The following is a 26315-nucleotide window of genomic DNA, read 5'->3' as shown; positions in this document are numbered from 1 at the left end:
TACGTCTGGGAATCCGACCCGTCGACCGAGTGGTTCGAGATGTTATTTCCGAGTTCAAGGATATGAAAGTTTTTAACGGTGGAGCAGCAGTGCCATGAATGATTTTAAACAACAAACATAAATTTGAGTACATGATTGAATTTTCAAAGCTCAGAATATTATACTTTGAGAGTATGTGACAATGATGAAATAAATGTTTTTTCTTATCATGAAACTTGAGAGAGCTTTTATAAAGTGATTGAAGAGGCCTAAAGGCAGTTTTGCACACCTGTGACCAATTTGTCATACAGTAGCGAAAATGTGGTATAATCATTGCATTAAGATATACATTAGAAGCTTTGATGGTAAGAGAGTTTCGAATGTATCTATAATTTGACAAATGAAATTTTAAAGTGTTTGTTATCGTTTTAAAATGTTTCTTAAAATTCAAATTTGAATTAAGTATTATACCCAGATATCTATATTGATCAACATTATGAATTTTCTGACCACCGATTAAAACTTCAGGACATTTCTGAAGTTTGTTTCGGTTTGTAAAAAACATAGATACTGTTTTTTCAATATTTAAAGTAAGGCAGGAATTTTTTAACCAATGAGAAACCAACTTCATCTCTCTTGTTAGTTTTTGAGCTACCTCCTCCACGGTTTTTCCATGGGTATACACTACAGTGTCATCAGCATACATAATTGTTTTAACATTGCAGACAGATGGAAGATCATTAATATAAAGTGTGAACAACAGTGGCCCTAAAATAAAGCCCTGAGGCACACCTAGTCTGCATGGTCTTAAAGGGGATGTTACTTCACCCATAGTTACACACTGCTGCCTGTCACTGAGGTACGATCTTATCCAATGAATTGAATTGGTATGAAAGCTGAATTTAGTTAATTTGTTAAGAAGAAGTTCATGGTTAACAGTGTCAAAAGCCTTCCTCAAGTCCAGAAAGACTGCTCCTACCACTCCTCCCATATCCAAACTGGATTTTATTTCTTCTAAAAAATAACAGCATGCAGTCTCGGTTGAGTAGTGTTTTCTAAAACCAAACTGAAGAGGATGTAAAGCCTCAACAGACTCGAGATGTTCCATCAACTGTATTGCTACAACCTTTTCAAAGACTTTGGAGATGGTTGGAAGGATACTGATAGGCCTATAGTTGGAGACTTGGAGCTTGTCTCCAGACTTGAAGACAGGCTTAACCACAGCTGTTTTTAAAACTGTGGGGAAGGTGTTTTCACTTATTGACTGATTTATCACTTTTGTTAAAACTGGGGTTAGAGTTTCTTTGTGTTCCTTTAAGAAAGCGGTGTCAATACCAAAGACGTCCTTAGTTTTACTCTTGTTTAGTTGTGAAATAACTTTAGAAACATTTTCTTCCACAATATTACACAATTTAAAAGAGTCATTACAATCATTTCATTTTCATAATATTCTCTTTTTTCTGGATGTGCCTGATACTTTGAAATGTGGGTGAGCAGTGTTCCCTGTGACTGTGGTTGTGTGTTGAACCAAACTGAGAAATTCATGGTATTTATACAACAATAAATAATGACTCAAACATGAAATATTCTAATATTGTGAAATGCTTTTTTTTTTTTTCTGTTTTGAAGCTATACGCCTTAATTTTCAAAATTAAAATGAAAACGCTTTCAGGTCTTTTTTGGCTGTAAATTTTTTTTAGTTTACTTTTTTCCTGTTGTATATGTTTTTATGTAGATTTTCTAAAACTTTGAAATGGCTGTCGGAAAAGTACTATACAAATCAAATTTATTTTTTCTTCTAATAAAGCTCATGCAAGTCACATGTATGTGTCTGAGTAGAAATAAGATCGCAAAGGATTAATGAAATGATTCCCTCTTGTTTTCATAACTTTAAATAGTGTGCGTGTGTTTCTAAGTCCCACCAACTGTCAAATGGGTGCCCATAAAATAAAGGATAAATGAATAAAAATGTATTTAAGATCGTGAATAGATTTTACTGATGTGGATATTACTCACAGAATGCATCAGTGATTTGGAAGAGGCCGTGATTTATGATGATGTGTGGTGGTTTGTTTGTATGTTCAGAGATGCAGAGAGAACATCAGAGAAGAGAGCATCGATTACAGGAGGCTCACTGCTGCGCACTGAGCACCATGGAGGAGGCCAGACAGCACCAGATCAGGGTAGAATGCACACGTTCACACAAAATGTACATTTTTAAGTATGCATTGAGACTGGCAGCAGAGCAAAAAGATTGTGGAGGTTTTTAATACATGAACTGACATTTTATGGCCCCTTCACACATAACATAAAGTTGGGCGAAAGAAGCAGAAACTGGCCAAAAAAGAGCAAAAAAAAAAAAAACAAAAAAAAAATTGCTATCCGTGAAAAATTCCATCTGCTGCCAGGAGGGACACTTGGTCAGACAGGCGTGCACGATTCCGCAGTGACGGTTTCGTGCACACTCGTGTGCACACTCACAAACACAGTGTGAGCACATGGAAAGTGTCACACTACATAGCAACAGAGCAATTAGATGCTGGACATATGTTCATAAATCAATGAAAATATGTAAGCACAAAATAATGTTAGAGCACAGATTCAGAACATTATATGAACAATGAATGTACTGTTTAAATGTAGCACAATCATGTTACTGTTCATGAACCTGTTCTCACTGTAAAACACACACACACACACACACAAAAACCCAAAACACTGCAGTTTCTATTGTAATATTTAGTTCCTGTTATAAAGAGCAGAAAATATAGGTGTCATCCTCCTGTTCCTCTGTACTTGACCCACGGTCATGGACGTAAAAAAGGTAATGAACTGACGTGAATGAAGCCGGTTCCTCATATCATATCCACAACAGCCGGCTCCGCGTGTCCAGCTGTCCAGCGAGTGCTGCACCGAAGGACACCGCATCATGTGGACCATAACTGTGTGACATTCGGATCTCCAGCTGAATGTTCACATGATCAGACAGATATTTTCACATGGGGCAGCCTGGCTGGTGATGTGCATGCTGACGCGCTCGCTGCTGCCCACATTGCAAAGGCGATATGTGTTTTTATGTATTTCCACGTGAGGACAGCATGCCAATGCACGTGCCTCATGGCATTTTGTGAGGTGATATTCTGCATGGCACAATATGTGTTCCCCAGCTGTGACTTGCGAGTACACACTGCTCAACAGCTACTACTGCTGCCGCGGACACGCCCACCTCTGCGGACCAACTCAGCTCACAGAAAAAAGTCTCACTCTCTGTTCCTTTGTTCTGTGATTATTTATTTTATGTATTTGTTATATAAATATGTATGTAATTATTGTTGTATTTATTTACTTGTCCTGCCTCCTGACTCACTGTCAGTTCCAGCTGATGGTGAGTTGCTGGCCGGCGAAACGCCACATGTGTCCACGGCGCTATGAGCAAAACGATCACACATGAATGTTTTCACGCCTTTCCCCTTATCATATACATGTTTTTATTTTTTTCCACTCTTTCTGTTCATCATGTGGACTACAATTTACATGGTGGAAGTGACATTTGTCTGGCCGGCTGGCTGATAACAAAGTTCACAACATGCTGTGCGTCCTCAGACGTTGCTGGCCGGTTCCCATGTCATCCTGTCTGTACATAATTATCAACATTTCATGAGAGCATGAGAGCCTGCCCACACATGTGTATTGTGTGACATGATATATCTTCTCTAGCTGAGTTGCGAGTACACAGCGGTCACCTCTTCCAGCTGGACATGACAGCCGATGATTGCACTCCAGCATGCCATTGTGTTGCTTGGTAATGGCACACATGTGGCACACTTAGAAAATGTGGGGCCATTCACACAGCCAGCTCCAATGTGGTCGCCTGCACTCTACTCTCATACCAGCTGCCCAAATAGCCCCGCCTTTTCTAATTGCCCCACGAGTGGTGTTGGATGTTCGTGCCTCTTGCGCCATTCGGCCATGGTTCGACATGGCCGATGATTTCATTCAGCTCTTTGGCTGCGGGACGATATGTTCGACCTGCGTTCGACACGCCGTGCAAATGCTGCGAACACAATCAGCACGTGAATCTAGAGTGTACGTGCTGTGCCCAAATGGTTGTGGTGACTGTGGTATGAGGTGTTCAAGGCGGCTCAGGTTTTTCACAAGTGGGTTACGATTCCTCCTTTGTGTGCCAGTTGGTTTCAGTTGTGCTATGTGTGAAGGGGCCCTTACAGTGAAACACTGGTTAGGCTTAAACAGTTATTAATTAAACAGCCAGAGAGAGTTCTTAAAGGTTTGAAACAGTCTGACAATGTTTGATTCATGGTGTTTTTCTTCCAGATTTTAATGTACAGTGGACAGATTTGAAAATGAAATGGTTTTGGATGCAGTAAGATAATTATTAAAAGGGATGTATTGTGCCAAATCACTTTTTATTTGTCTTTTACATTGTCATTTGTTCATGTTCAACATGTCCAAAGTCCAGTAGTTCTGAGTGTTTTCACAGATATTCTGATTTAAGCAATATTTATGATGGGCACAGCTTGTTTAACCCCTCTGTGACATATATGTAAGGGAAATAACCCATTCCCTCCGATCCTCTAATTTTACCTCAGATTATTAAAAGCCACACGCACACACACACACACACGGGCTTAAAGCTGTAGGTTTGTGACCCTCGGTAGGTCCTCAATCTTGAAGTTGCTGACTTTGTGTTGTGAGCACCTTACATGTCAGCACCCTGACATCAGTGTATGAGTGGGTGAATATGAGGCATCACTGTAAAGTACTTTGATCATAACCGCATGCAGTACATTTACATAATGATTATCTTATTGGATCCAACACCATTTTATTTTCAAATCTGCTCATTGAACATTTAAATTTGGATGAAAAACAGCATGGACCAGGCATTTTTATACTGTTTTAAACCTGTAAGAACTCCATGTGGCTGTTAGATTAATGACCATGAAAGCCAAAAAGTGTGATTTGTCATGTCAGTGAACAACATAATCCATGAGCTGTGACATGCACATCCCAGCCACATAAGTGGTTGTCAGGATGACAAAATGATCCAAAGAAGAAAGTGTCTGCACAATACTAACTCTTTATTTACCATCCCAGTGATCTCATAGGTTATAGGTGCTGAAATTAAATAATCAAAATTAACACGTCATTTTCACAGCCGTAACATATATATGGTATGAGCTGCTGTCTTCTCTAAAAATCACCATTGATTTTTCAGAAACCCATGATGTTCAGTCATGATCCTGCACCATATTCTGCCACTCCTCACTGCCTCATACAACACCACAGCTTCTCTCTCCTCACCCTGTCATAAGCTTTCTTTAAATACTTGAACACACAGTGTAGCTCCTTCTGGCCTTCTCTATACTTTTCCATCAGCACTCCCAAAGCAAACCTACCTTCTGTTATACTTTCCTCAGCATGCTTGTCCTTCCTGTCCATTGACCTTCTGCATACAGGTGAGCCCCATACCCACGTGTAAGTCACAATTCGGCTTTATTTGCGGTCAAGTTGTTGACCCCAGAAATTTAGACTACTGTATAAAAGCCCATTTTGATTTGACCGTTTTTGGGAGGGATCATCAGTGCGGACAATGATTTCTTCTTCCTGCTCCAGCTGCTGCAGGTCCGCGATGAGGGCGGACAATTCTGTGCAGAACAGTCCTGATGGTGTGTGGCATGTATAAATTCCGGTCCAACCTGAACTGGCAGTAAGGATCTAAAGAGTCACATCCAAAAACTTTGAATTGTCAGGAATTGTCCACACTAAGCCCTCATTGCTGACCTGCAGCATTCAGAGGAGGAAAAAAAGATCCCTAACACACTCCAGATGAAGAAATCATCACCATCCAGGAAGGAATCATGCTTGAGATGGTCGAGAGTATTGTAATATGGAAAGGAAAGCTGATTTTAAGTTTTTTTTGGGTCAGTTCATTAATCCGCAATTTCTGATAACTCGCAGTCCAATTTTGTGGACCCCAACTCGCACGAGTTAACAGGGCTCACCTGTACTTCTCTATCAGCACTATCGGAGCAAATATTGCATCGTGGTGCTCTTTCTCGGCATGAAACCATGTTGCTATTCACAGATTTTTACCTCTTTTCTAAGCCTAGCTTCTGCTACTCTTTCCCATAACTTCATGCTCTGGCTCATCAGCATAATGCCTCTGTAGTTACTGCAGTTGTACACATCACGCTTGTTCTTAACAGTCAGGACAGTGCACAGCACACTTCTTCTCCATTCCTTAGACAACCTCTCACTTTCCAAGATTTTATTAAACAATCTGGTTAGAAATTCCACTGCCAGTATAGCGTTTGGTGATCAGATGTGTATTCAGCTCGCGCCACTGCACTATTCAGTTTTTTGTCTTGCAAACCTCGCACTTTTTGCTTGGAATACCAGTTTTACTTTTTTTTTTTTGTATTTACCGCCTTCTGATCACCTGCAAAGTGTCCAAGTCTTAAAGTAAGTCAGAACGAGACAGAGAAACTTTGCCGCTTGCTTCACCTGTAACTATGGCAGAGATTAGCCTTCTGCTGGAAGACCACAGAGCTGTCTGGACACTTTCAGCCTTCTTTTGAAAGTTTGTCATCCAAGCTGGGCAGTGTCCAATCTGCAGTGCATGACCATGGTTTACGCATTAATTTTCTTGAATCCACTTACACAGATTTTGATAAGCGTTTGGATCAGCTCAAGGACGAGTACTCTGCACTCAAAAAAGAGAATGAGTGGTTGAAATCCAAGATGGCACACCTGGAAAGATGCAGCAGATGCTGGAATGTTCAGATTCAAGTTTACCTTAAGCTATTGAGGGCCTGTGCCTTCTGTTTTTTTCTGCCAACTCCTCTGCGATGTTTTTGGAACTGAGGTGCTTGCTTCACACCGGTATTGGACAGGGCGCACCAGCATTTAGCTCCTAAACCAGCTCCCAGAGGAAAACCCTGACCACTTACCCTACGCTTTTATTGTTTTCAAATGAAAGATCTGATGATTCACGATGCACGCAATAGAGGTGACCTGACTTACATTGGCTATATGATTCGGCTCTACGAAGAGTACAACCCCAAAGTGGTAAGACAACGTGCAGAGTTCAGGAGCCCCATGCCAAAGCTTTACAAGTGGGGACTCAGGCCTGTGCTTCTGTGTTTTGAAACAAGGTTCGGTCAGATCGGCACACAGAAATGATCACACAGACTGCATTTTGCTAGAACAAAAAGGCGTATATTTATTCCCCACAAAAGCAGTTACATCAAGCACAAGTGGTTGCAGCGCATGAAACATCTCTTTCTCTCTTACCGTGACGCCTTTAAGGTGGAGAGCCAACACCTTCGGCAGAGTGCGCTTGTCAACCGGCTGGGCGTTCGTACGTAAACCCGCAGCAGACTCTATCGGAGCATGGCTCTGCCTCCTCTTTTCTAGTGTGTGCGCAAAGGGAGGGTGAGTGGCCATTTCAAACTCCCTGGCGCACATAATTTAATCAACAGGCATCAAAAAGGTATTTCCTCTTGCAAAAACATCTCTTCAGCGCAGTCGTCAACAGCAACAAAAACAAAGTTGTGAATAATAACAAGTACATCCAGCTCTTCACTCCCAGTTCAGACTGACCCCAACATGCTAAAACAAAGTTGTGCAATCAGTGTAACAAGTACATCCAGCTCTTCACTCCCAGTTCAGACTGACCCCAGCATGCTAAAACAAAGTTGAATAACAAGTACATTCTCAGGGTTACTTTAAGACAGGTGCAAAACAGCACAATAACATTTTTATTATACATTCTGTATCCTACCAAACTTCGTATTACTTTGCTGAAGGGGGAGAGGAAGTGGCTGCAATCTGCATTGGATGCCGACAAGTTTGTGCAGGATCTATGCAAAGACTAGAGGTGTTTTTCTTCTTTTCATTTCAATTACTGCTGTCTGCACTGTTACAGGTAAAATGGATTGATCGTGGTCATTGCTGTTTCTGCCTTTTTGTTGGTCAGACTGAGATGAGACACTTTGTTTTGTGTTCAGTGCCTTCTCATAATTAATACTTTTTTGTTGTCGCCCCCCCACCCCTTTAATATCATTCAGTGTTAACTTTATTCATCCAGCAACTACTAATTTTTACCCTAGGCCATCAAAATACGGCCATTGGGTATTGCAAAGGCTTTGCGTCCATCTGTCTGTCCAACTGTCTGTCTGTCCATCTGTCTATACTCAGCATAAGTCCACTCCTATTATGGCCAGGGTCTCCAAATTCACAGGGAACATTCTTGGGACACAGGCATTGGACAAGTTAAAAAATGGCTAACCTTGACCTATTTTAGGAGGTCAAAAGCTCACATGCTGTTTCCTGTTGTTATGCTCATACAGCTGACAGCATAAGTCCATTTCTATCACTGCCAGGGTCTTCAAATTCACAAGAGCATTCTTGGGACATAGACCTTGGACAATTTCAAAGATGGTGAGCCTTGATCTGTTTTAATAGGTTCAGTGAGCACATTCTATTTCTTATTTTAGTGCTCATATGGCTGAGCCTGCAGTGGAAAGTCAGATGTTTGGTTTAAGCTGCAGTTCTCTTAATTTGGGGAAGGGGGCCAAGAGAGTGGGGGGTGGGGGTGTTCTGGCCCATATGTGTGTTTGTTATAATTAGTTTTGCTGTCTTGTTTTTTTCTTATACCATTTGTTTTTATTTGGTTTATTGTGTTTTGTCTCTTTCACACTCTTGATGCTTAAGGTGGCCCAGTGTTTGTATTTCCCTTTTTTGTCAATATGGGACCATACCCACACTGTAATACTGCTAGGAAAGTGCACATATACATGACTGTACCACTGTGGATAGTGCCATTGGATTCTTTTTCTGGAATGTGAAGGGCATGAATGGTCCTGTAAAGATGTCTAGGGTTTTCATTCATTAGAAACATCTTTAAAAAGGTGTGATTTTTCTCCAGGAAACTCATTTACCTATTAAAGATCATAACAGACTTAAAAAGCTGTGGATCGGTCACATCTACCACTCAAATCTAAACTCCAGAGTAAGAAAATACATTTCTCACTTTCTAAAATGATCACAGACACAAATGGAATATATTTAATTATTGTAAGGACTCTCCTGTACAATGTTGTTCTGGTGAATGTCTATTCTCCAAAATCTGATAATGCTCAGTTTGCTCATCACCTTTTGGGAATGATCCCTGATTTAAATACACACCTTCTGATTTTTGGTGGTGCTCTAAATAGTGTTAGTGATCTTGTACTTGATACCTCTCCTTCCAGCATGAAAACCTTCTCTGCTATGTCTAAATCTTTATCAGACCTTATGACTCAAAACAGATACATTGATCCTTGGAGATTTCATAATCCACAAGCCAGAGAATATTCTTTTTTCTTGCATTTTCATCACACATATTCTTGTATAGATTTTTTTCTATTAATGGCTCTTTAATTTAAAAAAAAAAATCAATAATTCAGAATGTCTTCCAATTGTCATCTCAGATCATGCAACTTTGGCTCTTGATATTGCCTTGTCCCCTCGCCATCCATCTCAACCTCCTTGGAGGTTAAACCCCTTCTTACTCACTGACTCTTTCTGTGTGTATATTTCATTATCTAATCAATATAGAGAAATGATCATTTTCACACCCTCAGACACAGCATAATGGCCCAACTGCAGCATAATTTTTTCTGACTTTTCGCCAGGTTATAACACTGACGAAAAGTGCATATATATATTTTTTTTAAATCGATCTTTGGATGTATGAATCAATTTGTGGTGATTAAAATGAGAATCAATTTAAAATTGGCGAATCACTCTTTTCAACCCAGCACTAGTTTCTAAAACTGACAACCTTGTATTAATTATCTTGGATCACTGAAAAATTATTTATTTATTATTTTTCTGCCTAATCTCACGTTTTTTTTTTTTTGTTTTTTTTTTTTTGTGCTCCCGTCACGAAATGAGTCAAATTTTCATGACTTTTTTAACTCACTATTACTAACCCTACTCCAAGCCCCAACCCTAACCTTAACCATAGCCTAACCCTACTCCTTCCCCCAACCTTAATGATAACCACCCTCGACCTCCCCCCCCCCTTCACTTTTTATTTCGTGCAGCCATCATGGAATGAATGAGAATGAATTTGTGCTGCCGTGACAAAAATGAGGCGCTTATCGTCACAATATCATGAACCAATAGATTAATGTATATTTCGTGCTCCTGAATCAAGACATGCCGACTGGGTTGTATTGTTTCATGGGCCCTGTGGTTGGTATGTTGGGATTGGATGTTCATGAATGTTCGAGTTGTAGCATGTTTGATTTCACTTTAGTTGTACTTGTACTTGTGAAGATGATGTGCTGGTGTTTTGTTTCTTGCTGGAAAAAAATTATGAATAAATGTAAAGAAAAAACAAACAAACAAAAAAAACAAAAAAACAAAAAGAAACTCCACTGCCATCTAACCTAAATATATCCATGCCTCCACTGGTATGTTAAATGAAATCAGAAACTTTTTTTTAATGTTCTGGAACAGAATCATTATTTTAAAATATTGGTAACCGGTTAATACCATTATTTTTTTCTTCTTGAAAAGGTTTCCATTTACGAGTGAGGTAAGGTTCACTTCCTGTTGGTCACTTATTCTAGTTGTTGGTAGCGGGTCAATGTGCCACATCCTGTTTCATGCTGTGAAATCCACCCAGAGCAGACAAACATTGAGGGTCTTTAAAAACTAGAATTTGGAATTTTTATGGAATTAATTTTTGAGACAACAGATGTCTGAATGGAGTGCTGTGACGAGGGATGTCTTTAAAATTTCCACGATAAGGAATTAAAGTATTTCCCAGAGGTCATCTTCGAAAACATGGGCGTCTTATCGTCAGGTTGTGATGGTGAATAAGACTGAAACAATTTAACAGGTTTTATATTTACTCAGTGTGTGAATGGTTTTAATATTTTAAACTGTCAAACGGTATGAATGATCATGTGAGGACTGGAGCTTTAGCTTTAGCTGCTGGTTAGCACTCGGCCCATTATTTTGGTCTGTCGGGCTGAGAGCAATACAGCACCATGTCTTTTAAAAATACATGAACACGCTGCTTTAATCAGAATCAGAATCAGAACTGCCTTTATTGTCATTGTAATTTGCATTACAACGAGATTTGTGTGCAACTCCAAAAAGGTGCTTTCCGTGGTGCGAGTAATTTTTAGCCAAATAAAAGATAGTGAAATTTAACAGTAATTATTCAGAGTATATGTATAACTAATATAAACATAAGGTAAAATAAAATAAAATGAAATGTGGACTAAGTAATGTAAAATGAGAATTATATACAATTGTGGAATCATATTTCACGAGAAAATTGCACATGATTTACAGATATTGCACAAGAAACTTGAAGGTGCGGATTAGAGTGATTTGTTATTGTTCAGAGCAGTGATCGCTCTGGGGAGAAAGCTGTTCTTGAGTCTGTTTGTCCTAGTTTTGATTGACCTATACCGTCGGCCGGAGGCTAGTAGGTCAAACAGGTGGTTGCTGGGGTGAGATGTGTCTGCAGCGCTCTCCTGTCTGCTGCTGAGCACCCCCCGTACCACACTGTGATGCAGTACATCAGGATGCTCTTGATGGTGGCTCTGTAGAAGAACACCAGCAGCTTCTCCTCCAGACTGTTTCTCCTGAGCACCCTCAGGAAGTGGAGTCGTTGCTGGGCTTTCTTCACCACCGCTGTGGTGTTGGCAGTCCAGGAGAGGCTGTCAGAGAGCTGGTGGTATCATGGTATCATGGTATCATGGTGGTATCATCCGCAAACTTTATGATGGTGTTTGTGGGATGGGTCGGAGAGCAGTCGTGTGTGTAAAGGGTGAACAGGAGGGGGCTCAGTACACAGCCTTGAGAGGAACTGGCGCTGAGTGTGATGGTGGAGGAAAGGTAGGGGCCAAGATTCACGGACTGTGGGCGGTTTGTGAGGAAATCCTTGATCCACTGGCAGATGGGGGTGGAGATGCCCAGATGTGTCAGTTTCTGGACCAGGATCTCTGGGATGATGTGGTTGAAGGCTGAGCTGAAGTCCACGAAGAGCATCCTCACATAGCTCCCCTGGTGCTCCAGGTGGCTCAGCGTGGTGTGGAGAGCTGTGATGATAGCGGCCTCCGTGGAGCGGTTTGCCCTGTAGGCAAACTGGTGGGGGTCCAGAGTGGGAGGCAGACAAGCTCTGATGTGCTGAGAGACCAGTCTTTCAAAGCACTTCATGACCACAGGCATAAGTGCAACAGGCCTGTAGTCATTTATACTCTCCACTGCTGACTTTTTTGGGACTGGAATGATGGTGGAGGATTTGAGGCAGGGTGGAATGGTGGCCTGCGACAGGGACAGGTTGAAGATGCAGGTGAAAACTCCAGCCAGTTGGTCAACACACACTTTCAGTACCTTTCCAGGTACACCATTGGGGCCGGCCGCCTTCCTGGGATTCACCGCCTTCAACACACGTCTCACTTCATGTTCTTGAAGTGTTAGCGTGCTAGTGCTGGAGAGTGATGGGTGTGGAGTTGCTGCTGGCCTGTCTGCTTCGAAGCGGGCAAACAAGTGGTTCTGCTCCTCTGCCAGCGAGGCGTCAGACCTAGCATTTCCTGGGTTGCTGCGTCTGTAGTTGGTTATATGATTTATTCCCTGCCACATCCTTCTGGGGTCATTTGCAGCGAAGTGGTCCTCTATCTTTTCCTTGTAGGCAGCCTTGGCCTCTCTGATGCCTCTTTTCAGATCGGACCTGGCCTCGCTGTACAGGGCGCTGTCCCCTGATTTAAAGGTGGTGTTGCAGCTTTTTAATAGGGACTGGACTGCACTGTTCATCCAGGGCTTCTAGTTTGGAAAAACCCTGACCCTTTTGGGGTTGGTCATTGTTAAACAGGCCTTGACCAATCCAATAGGGAATTGCGATTTCTGATCTGCATACTTTGTGTGGCTTTTTTACACCAGGTACCCTTCCTGACATAACCTGACTCAATATACCGGCTTGAGAGCAGCACGCAGAATGTACTGGCTACACACCCCATGTGGCTCTTACCTTTCATCTCTTCTATCCTTCCTCTTCAATTTCTCCCACTTTTTAGGCCCTGGAGGAGCGTCTGAAGCAGGAGCAGAGGGAGGAAGTTCATGTTATGAAGGAGGCACACAGGAGGACTTTAGAGATCCTCAGACAGCAGTCAGAGCAAGAGCTCCAGACTCTGCGGTTTGAGCTTGAGGATGAAGGGAAGGCAAAGATGGGTAAAAAGAAAATTAAATACATTTGTCCATGTTGTGACCATTTCATATTTGCATAGTGCTATATTGAGTCTGTCTGTGAAAACAACCTGTTGATTTGTCAAATCATTTTTAAACTGCATGAGTGATGATGCTTCACTGGTGTACCAAAGATGTGATGTAGCCCTTTTGCAGCAGTCCCTCCGGTTGCATCAAATAAATGTAATAGTCTACATTAGCCTTGGGAATAGCTGTCTCCTTTTCCAGGGGTGATTGTATGGTGTATGCACCATAAGATTTTTTTTGTCCATCTGTCATCAAATTATGAGTGCAAAGAACTGCTGGATGGTGGTTGATGGGGCACACTCCAACCAGCTGCTGTATGTTGGTGTAGTAGCTGGTGGTTAAAGTGTTGAACTTTTGCTCAAACATTGAAATACTCACCCATGATTCATAGCCATACATGGATATGTGAGGCGGGTAGGTTTAAAAATAGACCTTCAGCTTAATGTCACAATATTTTTTCACTGTCTGAATGGTGATGGTATTATGTCATGGTTTTACTGGTTTTGCACTGTATGACCACTTTAATTATGATCTTTTCTGAGCAAGTATTTAACCTGGACTACTTTCATTTTCAAATCTACTCTTTCAAAGTTAAAATCTGCATGTAAACTTCACAAATCTTTAGTTTTACATTTAGCAAATCAATGGCTATGATGATACTTGTTAAGGGTTCAACAAATGTACATGCAGCACTGATAGAACTGTGCCAAAATAATGATTGATGTCCAAATTAATATATATTTCACATTATGTTTTGTTACTTCATCAGTGAAATAAAAAATATTTCTGGCCTAACGAAGGTCCTGTGCTTCCATATGGGCAAAAGATATTTCTCATGAGATAGAAGACATTTCGCAATCCATATTGCACTATCACGCGAGTATACTGCCAACCCCTAACTTCAGGCCTACTGTGATGTTCTCGCTGCACCAGGTAGTTTCCAGTTTGTGGGAGACATCAGGTGGAGGTCAGTATCAGGTGGAGGCAACAGAAGTCATGGCTAAGTTTGACAGTTTTCAACATGGTGCTGGTCATCACATTCTGAGCACAAGGGGTGAAACACTAAAGGATCCTGATGTCTGCATTTTCCAGTTTGACCTGGGTTCCTGCTGGAGCAGGGAATGGTTATTCATAAGCAACTCATTAATGTGCTTTTGAGAGCAGGTAGTCCACCAGCACTGCAGAAAGGAAAGGTTCAAGCCCCTCTCCCTGTGGATGTCCAGTGCCAGTGCCATAGGGATGGATTTTCTTGAAAAGATGCTTAATTTTAGCTACAGTTTGGTAAAAGACAGAGGGGAAACGTGAGCCTAGATTTGATCTGTTTCCCCGTATGAGTGGTTCACAATTGATTGATTCTCCAGTTAATTGTGAACCACCTAATCTTCGTGAGATTGCAAATGCCGTGAATTAGCTGAAGACAGGGAAAATTCTGTGGCATTGTAGCTGAGCTCCTGGCAAACAATCTTTGTTTCAGACTGAGAGACCAGTATTATCCCTACAGGATGGAAGAAAGGACTTGTTCTTGCAATCTGGAAAGGGTGATTGTTGTATGAATTGTAACAACCAAAAGACTGTCACACTGTTCTCTGTGACAGAGAAGGTGCTTGCAAGGATTATTCTGAATAGGATTCAGTTCTGGTAACATGCTACTCAGCGGGAATGACGCCCAACAAGTTAACCACTGACACAGTTCTAGCCCTGTGAGTACTCATAGAATACAAGCAGGAATATCAGCAGTGCTTTTTTGCACCCTGTGTTGATTTTCACAAAGCAAAGCCTTTGATCAAGTTGATCAGAGTGCTCTCTGGGACATCATTAGAATTCGTGGGACCCCCAAAACGTTAGCGAACATCATAGTCAGCCAATCTACAGTTACTATGAATGGTGTGCAGTGGATGCAGAGATTTTAAGTTTTCTCAATGAAAACTCGCAATCATCAGGGATATGTTCTAGCTCCTACATTTTTCAGTGCTTGCATGGACTGGATGTTGGGTAGGATTGTAGAAACAAGTGACTTGGGTGCTTTTATTGGTGAGGAAAAGTAATTACCTTGACTTCACAGACAATTCTGTGATCTTTGCAGAAGCTGTGAATACTGTGATTGTAGCACTTGAGAAGCTGAGTGAGGAATCAGAGCATCTGGGTCTTTAAGTGTCCTTTATCAAGACTAAGTTTCAGAGTTTTAACAACTTCCTTGACTCAGCCATCATAAGTGTATCTATACTGTATGTGGTGAAAGTGTTGAACTTGTGGAGATGTTCACTTATCTCGGCAGTGACATACATGTCTCTGGGTCCTCGACCTGTAAGATTGAGAGGCACATGGGAAGAACTTTATGGAATCATGAGGTTGCTGGACAGAGGGGTTTGGCGATACTGATATCTTTGCAAGAGAACCAAGGTCCAATTCTTTAGGGTCCTGCTGCTACATGTCTTGCTGTATGCGTGTGAGACTTAGACACTAACCACTGACCGAAGGTGACAACTAGATGTCTTTGACAAAAAGTGTCTTTGGAAGATCCTTAGGTTCCATTGGAATGACCTTGTATCAAATGAGCGCTTACTTAGAGACTAAGATGAGGAGTATCAGTTGCATTGTGAGGGTTTACAGCCCTAGTAGCTGGAGAAGGCCAACGGGGCCTGAAAATGAGGTGCTTTTCATCACAATATCACAAACCAATAGATTATTGTATATTTCGTGCTGTTGAATCACGACTTGCCATGAGAGCAGGCACCAGGACGACACACAACAGTATCCCACCCTCATGGGAGCCCCCAGGCGACCTACCGGGCCGATCAGGTTGCTCCCGGTAGAAGTCCCGGAGGAGGGAAGTGTCCAAGATGAGGCTCCACTTGACCCAGGAGTGTTCTTCAGGCCCATAACCCTCCCAGTCCACCAGATACTGGAAACTCCGACCACACCGACAAACATCCAAGATTTTGTTGACCGTCCAGGCCAGATGACCATTGATGTTCCGGGCAGGAGGAGGTGGCGGAGCAGGTGGACACAGCGGACTGGAGCAGACAGGCTTGAGCCGGGCCACATGGAAGACCGGGTGGATCAGCAGGAAACGAGGCAGACGGAGTCGCACAGAGGTACGGTTGATCACCCGATCAACCACAAACGGCCCAGTGAAGCAAGGAGCAAGCTTGGGAGACTCTGTCTGCAGAGGAATGTCCCGTGAGGTGAGCCACACCTCCTGCCCAGGCTGGTAGACGTCAGCCGGGGTGCGGTGATGGTTGGCATGACATTGCATACTTTCCTTAGCCTGCAGGAGGGCGGAACGGGCTGTCCTCCACATCCGACGGCAACGCCTGAGGTGGGCCTGAACTGACGGCATGGCAGTGTCTGCTTCTTGTAGAGGGAACAGAGGAGGTTGATAGCCAAGCAAAACTTCAAAAGGAGAAAATCCAGTAGCTGAGGAGATCTGAGAATTGTGAGAATATTCAATCCAAGAAAGGTGCGTGCTCCATTTGGGCGGGTGGGAGGAAGAGATACACCTCAAGGTCGATTCCAGGTCCTCGTTGGCCCGTTCCGCCTGACCATTGCTGTGCCACCTTGGATAACCTATCCATGATCGTGATGACCACAGTGTTACCTTGGGATGGAGACAGCCCCGTGACAAAGTCCAGGCAGACGTGGGGCCAGGGGTGGCTGGGCATGGGAAGCGGGTGAAGAAAACCAGCAGGTGGACGATGGAGAGACTTGCCCCTGGCGCAGATGGTACAGGCTTGAACATAGGCGTGCACGTCTGCCTGGACTGAGGGCCACCAGAAGCGATGATGTACTAGGTCTAAAGTTCAGGAAACCCCAGGATGGCAGGCAAGCTTGGAAGCATGACAGAAGGTGAGGACTTCCGATCAGGCTTCTGGTGGAATGAAAAGCCGCCCAGGAGGTCCTCCTTCAGGAGCCAGATGTCTGTCTAAAGCCTCCCAGACAACTCTCTCAACATTCCAGGTGAGGGCCCCCATGACCATGGAATGAGGCAGAATTGGGTCCGATGTGGAGGGAGGATCCAAGAGTTCGAACTGGCGGTATAAGGCATTAGGTTTTCCTTGGCTCCGGGTCGGTAGGTGAGATTGAAATTGAAGCGTCTAAAAAACACAGACCACCTGGATTGGCAGGAATTGAGAAGTTTAGCTGTTTTGATGTATTCCAGGTTTTTGTGATCTGTCCAGACAGTGAATGGAACTGCAGCCCCCTCCAGCCAGTGTCTCCACTCTGCCAGAGCTTCCTTGACCGCCAGGAGTTCCCTGTTCCCAACATCATAGTTCCTCTCCACAGGGGTCAGCCGGCGGGAGTAGAAGGCACATGGATGGAGTTTGTCATCTGTGGCAGACCACTGAGACAGGATAGCACCAATACTGGAATCAGAGGCATCAACCTCCACACAGGGGCTGTGGAGAACCAGTGTTTGAGGTCTCGGAAGGCTTTGTCAGCTGAGGCGGACCACTGAAATGGGACCTTCTGAGAAGTGAGAGCTGTGAGAGGTGAGGCAACAAGACTGAAGTTTCGAATGAATCTGCGATAAAAATTGACAAAACCAAGAAACTGCTGTAACTGTTTACTGGAGGTTGGAACTGGCCATTGAGTTACAGCAGTGGCTTTACTGAGATCACGCTTGACAGAGTTGGGAGAAATAATAAAACCAAGGAAGGAAATGGTGGACTGGTGGAATTCGCATTTCTGGACCTTCACAAACAACCGGTTCTCCAACAACCGCTGGAGTACTAGGCACACATGCCTGATATGTTCACTGAGAGTCGGAGAAAAAAATAAGGATATCGTTGAGATAAATGAAAACAAACTGGTTGAGGAAGTCCCTAAGGACATCATTGACTAGAGCTTGGAAGGTGGCGGGAGCATTTGTCAGACCGAAAGGCATGACCAGATATTCAAAATGTCCGAGAGGTGTGTTGACGGCAGTCTTCGACTCATCACCCTCCCTGACCCGGACCAGGTGATAGGCGTTTCTGAGGTCTAATTTGGAAAAACAGAACTGCAGATGTGGCCAGTGGCTGCACAATATAAACATTCCCCAGCCTACAGTCTCTGCTGGCGCTCCTGTGGCGATAATTTGGCCCCGCCGAGGTGCATGGGCTCCTCAGCAGGGGGAGTTGGAGGTCTAGGGATGGACACAGCAGTGGAGCTCAGGAAAGAAGGGCCCGGCGGGATCCGAGCAGCCGCACTCCGGTTAGCCTTCCGGCTTTTCTCTCGCCGACGCTCCCTCAACCGATTGACGATACGGATGGCTAACGAGATTAACTGATCCAGCGATTTGGGCTCATCACGGACCGCCAGCTCATGCTTTAATGCCTCCGATACTCAGTTAACAAAAATGCTTTGCAGCGCCGCGGAGTCCCAGCCGGCCTCCGCAGCAAGAACCCAGAAGTCGACTGCATACTCTGCAGGGCTCCGCTGCTCCTGCCTCAGGGACAATAGCTGCTGGGAAGCAGAATGGCTACGTTGGGGGTGATCGAAAACCAACCAAAACTCTTGGGAGAAAAGTGAAAAGGAGTGAAGCAGAGGTGAATCCGTGCTCCAGAGGGCGGTAGCCCACTTGAGGGCCTCCCCCCGGAGCAAGTTGATAACGTAATATATCTTACTGAGATCAGTGGAACACTGAGAAGGACCAGTGAAAACAAAAGAACACTGAATGAGAAAGGAAGACCATGTATCAACATCACCGGAATATGGTTCTGGATGACAGATAAACGGTTCGGGGATGAGATTGGGGGATGCGGAGGTCTATAGGAATTGAACTGGAGTGGAAACTGGAGCAGGAGGTAAAACCAAGGTAAGCATCTCAACTTTCGCTGCTAGTGACAACAGTGTGGTGTGTGTGTGTGTGTGTGTGTGTGTGTGTGTGTGTGTGTGTGTGTGTGTGTGTGTGTGTGTGTGTGTGTGTGTGTGTGTGTGTGTGTGTGTGTGTGTGTGTGTGTGTGTGAAACCTGTTGAGTGAGGTCCTGAACATGATCTGACAGTACAGCGAGTTGTTGTTGTTGCTGGCGCAGGAAGGCGCCTTGGGTGGAAAGAGCCTGTTGTAGTTTGTCTGACCCTGCGGAGTCCATGATGTTGGCCAGAAACTTCTGTTACAGATTAAACCCAAAAACCAGGATTGGACTCCAACGCAGGGAGGCTGAATGGATAAAGGAAACCAGATTTATTGTACAAGGATGATTACCAGGACAAATGCTGCATAAGTGGTGTGTACTGATTGGGGGGTTTGCAGAGTGGAGACCCGGCCTGCGTTGCAGTGGAAACAAGAGGTTGCAGCCCAAGTAGACCCGGTGTGCAGGTGGCAATCCAAGGTGAGGAGTTGTCAGTGGTCTGTGTTCCAGATGGCCCCGTATGGAGCTGACAGAGAGTGGTGTCACTGCGGAGGAGGAGAAACAGTATGAGGGTGGCTGCTCACAATTACTCAGACTCAAACTAGAACAGGTGACAAGAAACATGCAGGTAGCCAAACAGAGAGTCAAGAAAACACTGCGACGGAACGCAGACAGAGAGGCTCTATAGAGAAATAGAGAGGCCAGGTACCAGGTCGTGAACACTGAGTTTCTGGCGCTGACCAGCTGTTGAACCAGGGTTTATATGGAGGCAGGTTGATTGCAGACAGGTGTGCTCATCAGCTGCACAAGGAATGCCACCTAGGAAGAGAGAGAAAGACAGCAGGTACCAGGACAACACACAACACCTGGGCCGGTTCGTAGGGTTTAATTAGGTCAGCTAGGTAGGGAGGTGCCAGTCCATGAACAGTTTTATAGGCTAGTAGCAGAACCTTAAATTCTGATCTCACTGGGACTGGAAGCCAGTGAAAAGATGCCAAAATGGGTCTAATGTGGTCAAACTTTGTGCTTCGTGTCAAAACTCTGGCAGCAGCATTTTGAACCAATTGGAGACCCCAAATGCTGCGGTAAACCATAAAATACAATATTGCAGTAGTCCAATCTAGAAGAGACAAAGCATGAATCAGGGTCTCAGGATCAGCCATAGACAGGATGGGGCAAATTTTGGCTAAATTTCATAGGTGGAAGAAAGCACTCCTTGTAATATCTCTAATGTGGAAGTCAAAGGACAACATAGGATTAAAAATTACTCCAAGGTTCCTCACTTTATCAGTGTGATGTATGACACACAAGCCTAGGCCAAGCGTTAACTGGTCAAATTGATGTCGATGTCTCACTGGACGAAGAACCATCATTTCAGTTTAAAAATAGGAAGTTGCTCGACATCCAGGTTCTCAATGATGCAAGACTATCTTCTAAGGATTGTACTCAGTTATACATCCATAATGGAATAATGTGTATTAGTGTTGTGTAGGTACATAATGTAATAAGAGTATTGTAACAAATGTGTACTAAGAGATTGTTGGTACATATAGTAATAATGCATTCTTCTTACAAATGTGTATTTACACATTACAGTTACATGATGTAACAAGATGTACTAGTTGCATGTACTTATATTTGTTTATTCAAATGTATTACAGCTTTTGTTACCAAGGTTGCCTTGCATTGTTTTACTACACACTAACTACATTGGGAAGGTTTTGCCCCTATATGTATGTATGTACATTGTATGTACATCACATAACATTGTGTACTTACATTGAAGAACATGCACCTGTCGTGGCCCTACCTCTTGGTACATGTCCTTAATTTTCAGATTTGGTTGGGTTATCGCATTACCATCACTCAATTTACCCCCTGCACTACATGTACTGCAGTCATTTATTACTTTTATATACAATAGACCTAGTACTGTAAAATAAAGTGTATCCTCTCTGTAATTGCATTGTAACAACCACAAATTACAATGATTACAGCTCTTGAGTTGGGCAAATCAAAACTGCTTTATTACCTAGTACATGTACTAAAGACTGTTGTATTTTGTTATTACCTTTAAATACAATGGATAAAGTACTGTACAATAAAGTGTATCTCTTCTGTACTTACATTGTACTACAAACCTCATATTATCATGACCAAGACCAGAAGGGTGTTAACTATACAGCGTACTACTTGTATATGACCCAGTATACTACATGTATTAGAGACTGTAGTACTGTATTATTACCTTTAAATACAATGGATTGAGTACTGTAAAATAAAGTGTATCTCTTCTGTACTTATAATTAATTACAACTTTTATACACAATAGCACAATTTTGTGATTAAAGAATCAAATATACCACACCTTAATGGCACTGTTAACCATTACAGTGGCTAATGACACAAACTGAGGAATTCACAGAAAATATTTAAAATGCATCTTTTCATTGCAAACTATGTGTAACTTTAGCTTTAGCTTAGCGATTAGCATGAAGTAAGCTTAGTTGCGCTTAGCATTAGCATGTAAGCTAGCGATTTTTTTTTCAGAGCGATAAACAACAATACAAGTGCATGAACGTCATGGAAAGACACTGGAATACATCTTACTGCATCTATTAAACAACGTGGGTTAACTTAAACCAAGTTAAAAGCACAATGCATTTTTCTGAACAGCTAGCAACTAGCTGGCTAACTCACCAGAGTTTCATCAAGCACAAACTCATAAATGTGGTTGGGTTACCGCCGGTTGAAATGAACTCAGGGTCTGTCTGCTACAGTCTGGTTCTGGATGTCTACAGTCTCCCTCGGGTCTGCTGCTGTCTGCTTCGTGTCTGAGAGGAAAATGACCCTCATGCAGGTGCGGACTTCACATGATACCTGATTTACGTGCTTGGGGCACTGCCACCTACTGGAGGTACACTGAAAGTATCTAAATGAAAATAACCGGTTAGTGACCTGATTTTTCATGCAGGTTACACATACATATAGGGGCGAAACCTTCCCAATGTAGTTAGCGTGTAGTACAAAACAATGCAAGGTGACCTTGGAAACAAGAGCTTTAATACATTTGAATAAACAAATATAAGTACATGCAACTAGTACATCTTGTTACATCATGTAACTGTAATGTGTAAATACACATTTGTAACAAGAATGCGTTATTACTATATGTACCACCAATCTCTTAGTACACATTTGTAACAATACCCTTTTATTACATTATGTACCTACAAAGCACTAGTACACATTATTCCATTATGGATGTACAACTGAGTACAAGTAATTACAGATTATTACATAGACTAATACATTGTACTAAGTGTGGTAGGTACTATGTATTAAGGGTACTGTAAAGTGTTACCTGTTATTGTACAAAACACAGTGAGAATGACTGGTCAGGTATGACCATGCAAGGGCACTCCCAATCATCCCAAAATTATTCTCCAGCCTATCGAGTAGAATATGATAATCCACAGTGTCAAACACTGCACTGAGATCTAACAGCACCAGAACTGTACTGGTGTCCGAATCCATTGCAAGTAGAAGATCATTCACCACTTTAGTGAGAGTTGTCTCTGTGGAATGATATGTTCTAAAAGCAGACTGCAGTGGCTCAAAAAGATAATTCTCTGTAGGCAGTCTACAAGCTGCCGTGAAACCACTTTTTCCAAATTTTTAGAGCAAAATGATAGATTTGATATCGGCCTATAGTTTTTCAATACACTCGGGTCAAGATTAGATATCTTAAGTAATAGTTTAATCACTGCAGATTTGAAACATTTAGGAACAGATCCAGAAGTTAATGAAAGATTAACTTGTGATCCACGGACACATGCCACAGGGTCCCCAGCCAGCCCTCATGTACGCCCCAAAGCCCTGGTCATAGGTGGGAGTTGATCCCAGCTCTCCACATCTACCAACCAGGTCCCCCCAGACTCTTCCACAGTATGAATATTTGGAACAGTAAATCAAGCACTGTTTGGCCATAATCCCGAAGTGGACAGAACACCATGAACCGGCCACAACCAAGTGCTCTCTGGAAGATGTCTGACAGAGGAGTAAAAAAATTAGCAAAGGAGTTGTCCAAGAGCCAAGGACCACTTGTGGTGCACTTCAGACAGACCTGGAATTAGCAGGTACAATTGTTTCAAAGAAAACAATAAGTAATCCTCAATCATTATGACCTGTATGCATGCTCACCATGCAAGACTCCACTGCTGAAGTTCACTGCTCATTTAAAGTTTGCTGCACAACATTTAGACAAGCCTTTGAAATACTGGGAGAATATAGTCTTGTCACATGAAACCACAAATGAACTCTTTGGATGCCATAATATACACCATATTTGCAGGCCAAATGGCACTGCACATTACCCCAAAAACACCACACCAACAGTGAAGTTTGGAGGTGGGAACATCGTGGTGTGGGCTGTTTTTCAGTATACAGCATTGGCAGACTTCATAGAATTGAAGGAAAAATGAATGGAAAAAATGTACTGGGGCATTCTTGATAAAAATCTGCTGCCATCTACCAAGATGATAAAGATGAAACAAGGATGGACATTTCAGCAAGACAATGTTCCAAAACACACAGCCAAGGAAACTCTTGATTGGTTTCATAGAATGAAAAATAAAGCTGCTAAAATGGCCCAGCAATCACCTGACTTGAATCCAATAGAAAATCTCTGGAAAGAACTAAATATCAGAGTTCATAGAAGAAGTCAGTGGAAGCTTCAAGATTTTAAAACTGTTTGTGTGGAAGAATCGGCCAAAATCCCACTTGTGCAATGCATGCAAATAGTTTCTCTATACAGGAGGTGTCCTGAAGCTGTCATTGCCAGCAAAGGCTTTTGTAAAAATTATTAAATACATTTCAGTAAATTTCCCTGTGTCATTTCAAATTATTACACATAACATAATTTCTGTACGTATTTGTTTGGTTTATTTGCATGTGTGGATTACTTGGATTGTTACCGACATTGGGTGAAAATTTAATTTCAGTAGCACCTTCAGCCATATATTTACTGAGAAAAACGGTGGTGGTGTTCATTATTATTATTATTATTATTATTATTATTATTATTATTATTAAATAATGAATGAATTTATTAATTTATTTTAGTTGTTTCAGTTTTTGGCATAATGCATTCTAACAAATGTTTTTTTTTTTTTTTTCTGCTAGTGTTATACAAGGCATGTTATTTTTTTATCCATCCTGATAAGAAATAGATGAAAGTATTGATGAAAACCATCTTCTGATTGAGGGAAATAAATGCCTTGGTTATGAAATCATTTTTGACTAGGAACAAACATCAAACATTGTTTATCGGGGTTTGAGTTGGATGACTTTGGCTTTATATGACAAAATAACGAAGGAAAATATTAATCATTATACAATGTGTTAATTTTTTTGTGGCATGTGTATCAAATAGACATGATTTATGATGAGCATGAGGGATAAAATGTGTAGTGTTGTCCATCTGGTTGATGTTAAAGTGAGAGAATGTCTGAACAGCTAAAAGCATAATCATATCTATTCTCTGTAACAGTGATCTCTCTCACCCTCTGCCAGCTTCCCTGCGTGCAGAGCTCAACCACCTGCATGCTTCATCGATAGAACATCTGAAGCAGATACACCTTAAAGAAAACAACGTTGCCAAACGGGAGCTCAAGAGCGCTATGGAGCACAGCCACCAACAGGTTACATGAAACATTTGCTTCTAGAGTATTCGTGTATGTGACCAAATAATTTTTTAGCTCTCATCGTATATCTACTAAAAAGCTCTGTATTGTCTTTTAAATGTGCATGCACATCATATAGGAACAAGAGCTCTTGGCCCGCATCTCAGATCTGCAGGCAGAGGTATGTTCCCGTAGCAACCGCATCACTGACCTGGACCATGAGATCCACTCTCTGAACGAGACCATTGACACTCTGACCAGAGAGCTGGAACTGAAAGGCAAAGAGGTGCTGCGGGTCCGCAGTGAAGCTAACCATCAGATACGGTAAATCACATTTTCTGTTACTCTGAAGATGTTCAGGAAAAAGTTAAAACCTTTTAGATTTGTGCTCTTCCTCTTCTAAAAAAATGGACATGATGTGTATGAAGAGGAGCATTTAAAATATTAATGCTCTGGAACAGATTCTTTGGAGGTTAAATGAGGCACATTTTGAAAGGTGAAAAATGTAAGCATCAGTACACTCAGGAGGCCTGGAGGTTTGTCCTTCTGTTAGAATAGTGAGTTTGTGAATTGCACTGTTAGTGGGGATGAGGAGGTAATATTTGTAATAGATTTTCATCCAAAACAGTGATGGAGAAAGATGAAAGACTAACACATAGACTTCGAATAGCTTTTATTATGCCACGTGCGGTGGGGCATATAGCATCCGGGTTGTCCATCCGTCCGACTCTCCGTCTGTCTGTCCGTCCGTCCATCTGTCCGGCCGCAATTCGTTCGCCGCAACGTAGCCTGGCACCTATTGCTCGCAAAAACTTCAATACAAGAATACAAAAAAGACTTTCTGGCTGGGAGTTGTTTGAGGAAGGTCACAACTGTCAAATCCTTTGCCGCAACGTAACTTCGCACCTATTGCTCCCAGAAACTTCATATTTGGTGGGTACATGCCTTGGAGGAGTACTTCGCATGGGTTCGAAGGCCGGGGAAAATGACCTATTTTCAAGGTCACCAATGGTCACAACTGTCAAATCCTTCACCACAACATTGGAAGGCACCCATTGCTCGCAGAAATTTCATATTTGGTGGGTACATGCTTTGGAGAAATACTTTGTCTGGGTTTGAAGGCTGGTGACCTTGACCTACTTTCCAAGGTCACCAATGGTCACAACTGCCAAATCCTTTGCCGCAACATAGCTCAGCACCTATTGCTCACAGAAACTTCATATTTGATGGGTACATGCCTTTGAGGAGTACTTCGCATGGGTTTGAAGGTCGGTGGCCTTGACCTACTTTTCAAGGTCACCAATGGTCACAACTGTCAAATCCTTCGCCTGAAATTTGTTCGACGCAGTGTACCTCGGCACCTATTGCTTGCAAAAACTTCATATTTGGTGGGTACATGCCTTGGAGGAGTATTTCGCATGGGTTTGAAGGCCAGTGACCTTGACCTACTTTTAAAAAATTACCAATAGTTGCATTTGTTCGAAGGTTACAGACTTTTTATGGTCACTGTTGGCCATATCCT

The 26315-nt window shown here is 42.5% G+C and overlaps 1 pseudogene; it reads left to right on the top strand.

Moving 5' to 3' along the window:
• LOC117513685 overlaps positions 1 to 26315 on the top strand; it is a 729285-nt pseudogene that overhangs the window by 521828 nt on the left and 181142 nt on the right.

This window comes from Thalassophryne amazonica, chromosome 1 (genome assembly GCF_902500255.1).
Source record: "Thalassophryne amazonica chromosome 1, fThaAma1.1, whole genome shotgun sequence".
NCBI lineage: Eukaryota > Metazoa > Chordata > Actinopteri > Batrachoidiformes > Batrachoididae > Thalassophryne > Thalassophryne amazonica.
Note: the sequence above shows the minus strand (reverse complement) of the source record. Positions and strands in the feature narration are given on the sequence as shown.